This window comes from Pinus tabuliformis, chromosome 7, assembly GCF_031772625.1.
Source record: "Pinus tabuliformis cultivar Carrire ecotype Pingquan chromosome 7, CPIR1, whole genome shotgun sequence".
Lineage (NCBI taxonomy): Eukaryota > Viridiplantae > Streptophyta > Pinopsida > Pinales > Pinaceae > Pinus > Pinus tabuliformis.
In genome coordinates, this window is record NC_142293.1 from 1,044,548,031 (window position 1) to 1,044,556,322 (window position 8,292).

The following is an 8,292-nucleotide window of genomic DNA, read 5'->3' on the forward strand; positions in this document are numbered from 1 at the left end:
ACATGGAAAGACATCGCTTGATTACCAGTCAATAATGTAAACTGTTAACAAGCGCGAGAGGAATCACCGATAATGATGATGACCCTCAAGGTACTGCAACACAATTCACGTGGTGTGAATATAGGATCTAACGTCGAACACCACGCAAAGTCTCCTGGTCGAAGGTCATTAATGTATACCTATCGCCGGGAGTGAGAAACTTGCCATTGAGGCATGCAAGCTTCAAAGTACTGAGGGGGTGTTCCTAGATCAACTTCTTGGATAATGAGCTGATGTCGACAAGAAGTGATCCGTCAAAGGAGGGCCTTAATGAATCCCACATCAGTGACACGGAACGGAGCTAGTGATGATGGTGAAAACGATCTGTGAAATATGATTCAGGGTGGCGGTCATGGAAGGATGAAAGATGATGTATGGTAGTGGATGGGACCCGGTAGACACTTTCTGAATGACATCTCTTGAACATATAACGACACTGATGTGATGGATTGGTAGCATTACCCCATGTATGGATGGTATGGCGAGACCATGGTGAAGGGACCGGTGAATGATAATAACCCAACCCGATATTTACGGAGGCAAAAGTGTCATGTTCAAGAGCGACTTACTACCATTAAGCTTTGAGGTTCTTCCCAATTTTTCCCCAGTCATTTCTGACCAGTACCTCTTTATTTTTGTCAAGCTTGAGGAGGATAACATATGCTTGTTCTATAACCTGCCCTTCGGGCAAGCCCATCGCTATGTTTTTAATGAGCCTAGCGATAGGGAAACTCGTTCTCGTCTAAAGACAAGTTTGTCGCTATCTAATATTTTAACGAGTCCAGCGACAAAGACAACTCGGTCCTTTTCATTTTTAGAGAGTCTGAAAAGTGTACATAAAGTAGACTCCAGGGGTCCTTTTTCGTCATCTAATCCCTTAGGTCCAAAAAAGTATAAAACAATACAGAAGGGATGAATGTTCGATATCTTTATCGAGTCGAACTAGACAAGCGCTCGATCTTTTTGTGCAATAATCCCTCAAGTCCAAAAAGATTAAAATCTAGAGGAGGGATAGCTCTTCCGGTCTTTTTAACGAGCTGGAAGGCCAAAACTCGGCAAACTTTTCATTTTTTACGAGTCAGTGAAAAGAGCTCAAAGAAGACTCATATTTTGAGGAACGAGTGATAAACAGGGATAGCAGCAGATTCCAGGTACAGGTTGGAATTTTCCAATCACGGCAGTATTACAAGGATGGCTAAGTGGGATCACTCTTCGCAGCTGTTCCTCAAAATAGGTAAACAATCAAGTGGATGTGAATGATCGGCCAAATGAAAAGTGGAGGTGATGGTGCACAAACACGACCAAGGCTTTTACGGCTGATGAATTTACGGTCTCAAATGGTTATTTACCGGTTCATTTTTTCTGAATGAGCTTGAACACTGGGGGAAGCCTGCTCACAAGCTTATGTTTATTTTTTAACGAGCATGAATTTCCGCATTAAAATTGCTCGGATCTTGCGTTTATTTTTTAACGAGCATGAACTTTGCCAAAACTGCTCGTTTTTACCAGTCATAAAGTAGTAAGGTCTCATGGAAGATTCCTATTTTTTAAAGAGCTTCATCTCCCTACGCTTTGCTCCATATCCTCTCTTTGTGCAAGCCGGGTATCGGCTTATCTACGGGTTAGCGGGGTTAGTCCTACCTAAAACTAAAAGCCGCCCGAGCTTGCATTCCAAGAGGTTTGCATGCCCCCAGGTGTAAGTCTAATTTCAAGGTTGCCCCTACTTTTCTATTAAAAACCTTTGTTTTCAACAGGTGAGGCTTACCTCTTTCAGGTTACCCAAAGATCGTTCTGCTAATTCTTTCAAACAGAAACTTTCTTCGGCGATGTCTATCATTAGGTTACTCAAATATGGTTACAATTTGTTGCAGCAATAGAATCTCCTTCTTTGGAGGCTGCCCCTACTTATCCTTTAAAACATTTGTTTTAATGGGTGAGGCTTGCCTTTTATCCAAAGATGGTTACTACTTTCTGCCGCAAACGGATCCCCTTCTTTGGTAGAGCCCACTTATCTAGAGAAAGGTGAGTAACGAGCCCCCGTCCTCCCACATAACTTTAACAAAAGAATCTTTTTCCAAAACAACCCCATTCCTAACAGCCCCTTCTTCCGCATGAGAGCTCTTCCCGGCTCTTCTGTTTTACGAAGAAGAAGGAGGGGACGGGGTACGGACTAGTCATATTCTCCCGCGGAAATTCTACTTTACACCCAAGGTTTTTTCTGCCTCCAGAGCAGACCAGGATGCATGCCCCCTGGGTTCCGGCCTTCCTTTCCCGAATTACTCGCGCTCATCAGGAAGAAGAACCGGAGGTAGAGACCTTTCTTGATCAAATAGACCATTGAGGATAGGTATGTGACTACTTGCGATGCGTGATCCCGGAAGTGAAAGTTGGTCTACGAGCTTGACCATCCTTCCTTCGTATGGAAAACACATTATTCGAAAGAGCGAGGAGACTATTGCTTCCATGCAATATATGTAGTCTCGTCCAAGGAGTAGGTTATAATCCAAGGGTCCTTGGACGACCATCAAATTCATCTTGACAGCCTTCCCTTTCAGTGTAATAGGCACATTAGGTAGAATCCCTAATGGTCGACTGGTTCCTTTGTCAAAACCCGAGAGATGCCTTGTCTCGGGCAAAAGCGTCGGGCAACCCAGTGCTTTCCAAGCAATAGAGGACAGGATACTCACAGATGCCCCTTCATCAATGATAGTTCCAGCCATCACCATTTTGTATATTTGGACTATAATTCTAAATGGTATACTGGCTGGTAACCGGGGTCTGCCTAGTTGGTTCCAATCAAAGGACACAACTAGGTTGCTTGGTGGTGGGACCGAATATACGGCCGGATATGATCCTGACGACGCTCCTTCCTGCGATAAAGGAGTGGGCACATTGCCCTGATGTTCGTCAGAATTGGTGTTGATGAAGAGAACCTGGACGGTGTCATCCTTACTCTCTTCGGTGAGGGTGTCAACTGAAGATGAATCCTCAGTGACTGTGGTATGTGAAGATGAAACTTCTGAAGGGAGAACCGGGTCAACTTCCGTTTCGACCTTTGGACTTTCGTCCGGTCCGGATTCAGTAGGTTCACTTTCAGCGACTGACACTTCAGCTGGCCCTATGAGCGGGGCAGCTGTATTTTCGACCAATGAAGGACTTGGCGCGAGTTTTTGGTATCCAGGAGGAAGTAGCAACGGTGCAACCTGTTGATCTTCCAAAACTCTCTTTGCTTCGTCTAAAAAGGGACAATGGCGAAGGGTGTGATTGCCTTCACACAGTTCGCAGGGGAATCTCATTCCCCTTCGTCGTCTGCGACCTTCACTTTCGTTGGTCGACGGTAAGCATTCAACCTGGTTGTCAGAGGTTGACGCTTCCGAATCGTGCAAACGAGGGGACCAGTCTTTTAGTATCCGGGGAATACTGGAACAATCACGATGGAGGTGGTCTCCTCTACATATGACACATGGCGATTTGGGCCCGGTCCGTGCTGTGTGTGGGTTTTCGTTAGATACCTTTTGCTTGCCCCCAGGCGCCTTTGGCTCCTTCTGCTTCTTTTCTTTCTTCTTCTTTTCCTTCTTCTTTTCTATGGGAGCCGCGATTTTGGCGGCCTGACCTTTCGAAGAAGAAGGATCGGAGGAAGGCATATAAGAAGTGGAAGGCTGGAGGGTAGCTCTAGACGGGTCTAACTGTTGACTCGACTGTTCAGGAACCGTGGTGGTCTGAACTACAGCGGTTGAGAATAGCCAAACTGGCAGGCCAATTGTCAGCCCTAGAAGCGACAATGTGGCCATGTGGGGCGCACCAACTTCTCCCCAAGAGGAGAAAGGGCTAGGGGTCCCATCATGTGGAATCCCTTTGTTGGTGTGTTCCATGTTCTCAACTTTAAGATCAACGTAGGAATCAGGGGTAATTATGTTCCGTTTAAGATGAATTTTATATGACGACGCTTTAGACACAACTTGCTTTTTCACTTTTTAAGAGTCGAGAAAAAGCTAAAGATGACTCTAGTCTCCTTCGATGTATTAACGAGCCCGAAGTGACAAATGCTCGGATGGACTTTTTCAGTTATAGAGTTTGAAAAAGGCCAAAAGAAACTACTCTGGAGTTCTAGGCAAGGGTGTGCCAAACCTTTCGCGAAACCACAGAATACGTTTTACGGTACGAGTGGTCGATCTTCGTGAATGCTGTGTTCACTGCATCGCGATCAGTAGGGCGGCCAACACGGCTTCCTATGGATAAAGGCTTTGTTCCTATAGGGGTCCCCCAATATACGCGACGGTACGCGGGGGCACAAGTCCGTATTAGTGCTATCGTCCCTCAAGAGGAATCACCCACCTTCGTAGAGATCGACAGTCACTATGTTTAACGACGTCGGTTCACGTCTCTACCTAGACCTCTACTGTGTTTCGTTATGTTTCAAAGCGTTGTTAGATAAATTCAGTTCTTTTAGGTTGATCTTGCTTAGCAGTTTGCCTTTATGGATCACCACGTGATGTATGAGACAACTCCTAAATGCAGTCTAAGAATGATAAGCAAGCTTTTTCAATTCTTTCAACTTATGAAAACCTTAACTACTGAAGGAAAAGAAAGACATCATCTTTTCAAACAGATCATAGAGCACACACTGATGCACTTTTCCTAAATCGACATGCAAACTGTCAAAATGCACATGCACAATGCAAGTATTTCTTTTCTTCTTCCTTAATGTTGGTGAATTACAAAAAGAAAGCTGTTGTGTAATTTCGAATTCGATTTCAAGTGTAAGCAAACAAGTTTTGTCCAATAATCAAAAGAACACCTTAAGATTCACTCGTTTCAACACAAGAAATACTGAAATTCGAACCATATAACGAAAGTAAATGCTCAAGCAGCTATGAACAACAATAAACTAGCTCTTAGAATCACAACGACACTTTCTCATAGGTCTAGATCCAAGAGGTCATAGCAAGACTAGTTCACTTTCGCTATGGGAAACTGTGAATGACAGCAAGAAATACAATAAGAACAATCACGGTTTCTTCACACAACTGAGGCGGAATGAAGGCAAAGAGAAGTGGTTTCAGCTGGGTATACAGGTTGACAACAGGCTGCAAAAACAATACTGAAAACTGGGCAACAGACAGTGGAGAATCCCAGCTGCACAAGGCAAGACTGGATCAGCGCAGGTGCTGCACTGTCAATCTGAGATGCAGCGCAGGTAGCCCCTTCGGGACCTGCGTTGCAGTGTAGGTAGCCTTTGTTGCAGCTGCACTGATGAGACAACTCTCGTCTCTCTCAGATTCCGGCTCACAGTTTGCTAAAAAATGAACAGTTTTTGGCCAAATCAGTTGCTATCAGTCAAGTATACACTAGAGGATGATTAAAGGAAGATGAACACTATCACAAAGAGCTAAAAAGAGTCCTTGTGGATCAGCTCTTCAAATCATAAACATGCCCAGCACTGGGCTAGAGTAGCTGCCCCTCTACTTTGCATTCGAAGGACTCGAATGCAGTTCGATTCGGTACTCTTTTGTTTAAGAAATGAATAGCAAGAAACACAAGCTACCAACAAGAAACGATCCCCAGCGAAGTCGCCAGTCTGTTGTGGGGAAAAGTATCCAACTCGGAATGACCCTAACCCACTCTAAGGGTGACAGTTCCTTAGCAACAGCTGAAAGCAAAGCTATCTAAAGTTTCTTCTTTATGACATGCAAGAGATAAAAGGAAGAGATTCACTTACCGATGTCTTGCGCAAATGGTCGATCCTATCTCCTTTGTTTGCCGCTTGCTCCCAGCTCCAAGTCTTTTCACGGGCCCATCTACACGAGATCCTGCAAATAAGACAAGAAAAGGAAACTACAAGAAGCATGCATGCATAAATGATTCAAGGATTAGCATAAATAAAAAACGCAAGTAAGACAATTCACCATTGAAACACATGCGAATAGAAGAACCTCAAATGCTTTATTAATATATCGAAGTAAGGTTCAGGCGGTGATACAACCATGAGAGGTCCAATCCAGCATCACCTTCCCGACGGAGAGAAATCTCTTCTTCACCTCCCTCAAGCAATCACCCAATAATCTCAACTGCAAACCAACAACGATTCTTTGCACTGAATTCCGCCCTCCCAGATCCCATGGAATGAGATCCTTATATAGAGTTTTGGAGTGAAGATAAGCCAGCTTGATGTGTGACTTGTTGTCCTCTTCAACTCCAGTTGTTCTTCAGTTCTTCACTTGGAGTTTCTACCTTCCACTTGGAGTTTTAGAAGCTCTTAACTCATCATTAGGTGAATCTTATGATCAAGTGTCTTTTTAGAAGCTTCCTGGGCACTGGCACTTTGAGAAAAAGATTCCTCCACATGTCCAAGTACGCCCAACGCAGGTAGCCTTTGTTCTACCTGCTATGCAATGCAGGTAGCCTTTGTTGTACCTGCTATGCAGCGCAGATAGCCTTTGGAGCAGCTGCTTTGATCCAAAATTGACCTGTTTTTGAGTGTTTTTCAGTGGAGAACTGATTTGCAATGCTGTGGTTTACTGACCTTGTTCCTCTAAGGGTAAGAACAACATGTTTAGGGACTTTGGATCCCTCAGATTATTGACATTTCATGCTCTATGCTGTAAGGCACAAAAATGTCTATAACAGGCCCTATGAGCGGGGCAGCTGTATTTTCGACCAACGAAGGACTTGGCGCGAGTTTTTGGTATCCAGGAGGAAGTAGCAACGGTGCAACCGGTTGATCTTCCAAAACTCCCTTTGCTTCATATAAAAAGGGACAACGACGAAGGGTGTGATTGCCTTCACACAGTTCGCAGGGGAATCTCATTCCCCTTCGTCGTCTGTGACCTTCACTTTCGCTGGTCGACGGTAAGCATTCAACCTGGTTGTCAGAGGTTGACGCTTCCGAATCGTGCAAATGAGGGGACCAGTATCCGGGGAATACTGGGACAATCACGGTGGAGGTGGTCTCCTCTACATATGACACATGGCGATTTGGGCCCGGTCCGTGCTGTGTGTGGGTTTTCGTTAGATACCTTCTGCTTGCCCCCAGGCGCCTTTGGCTCCTTCTGCTTCTTTTCTTTCTTCTTCTTTTCCTTCTTCTTTTCTATGGGAGCTGCGCTTCTGGCGGCTTGACCTTTCGAAGAAGAAGGATCGGAGGAAGGTGTATACGAAGTGGAAGGCTGGAGGGTAGCTCTAGACGGGTCTAACTGTTGACTCGACTGTTCAGGAACCGTGGTGGTCTGAACTTCAGCGGTTGAGAATAGCCAAACTGGCAGGCCAATTGTCAGCCCTGGAAGTGACAATGTGGCCATGTGGGGCGCACCAACTTCTCCCCAAGAGGAGAAAGGGCTAGGGGTCCCATCATGTGGAATCCCTTTGTTGGTGTGTTCCATGTTCTCAACTTTAAGATCAACGTAGGAATCAGGGGTAATTATGTTCCGTTTAAGATGAATTTTATATGACGACGCTTTAGACACAACTTGCTTTTTCACTTTTTAAGAGTCGAGAAAAAGCTAAAGATGACTCTAGTCTCCTTCGATGTATTAACGAGCCCGAAGTGACAAATGCTCGGATGGACTTTTTCAGTTATAGAGTTTGAAAAAGGCCAAAAGAAACTACTCTGGAGTTCTAGGTAAGGGTGTGCCAAAACTTTCGCGAAACCACAGAATACATTTTACGGTACGAGTGGTCGATCCTCGTGAATGCTGTGTTCACTGCATCGCGATCAGTAGGGCGGCCGACACGGCTTCCTATGGATAAAGGCTTTGTTCCTATAGGGGTCCCCCAATATACGCGACGGTACGCGGGGGCACAAGTCCGTATTAGTGCTATCGTCCCTCAGGAGGAATCACCCACCTTCGTAGAGATCGACAGTCACTATGTTTAACGATGCCGGTTCACGTCTCTACCTAGACCTCTACTGTGTTTCGTTATGTTTCAAAGCGTTGTTAGATAAATTCAGTTCTTTTTAGGTTGATCTTGCTTAGCAGTTTGCCTTTATGGATCACCACGTGATGTATGAGACAACTCCTAAATGCAGTCTAAGAATGATAAGCAAGCTTTTTCAATTCTTTCAACTTATGAAAACCTTAACTACTAAAGGAAAAGAAAGACATCATCTTTTCAAACAGATCATAGAGCACACACTGATGCACTTTTCCTAAATCGACATGCAAGCTGTCAAAATGCACATGCACAATGCAAGTATTTCTTTTCTTCTTTCTTAATGTTGGTGAATACAAAAAGAAAGCTGTTGTATAATTTCGAATT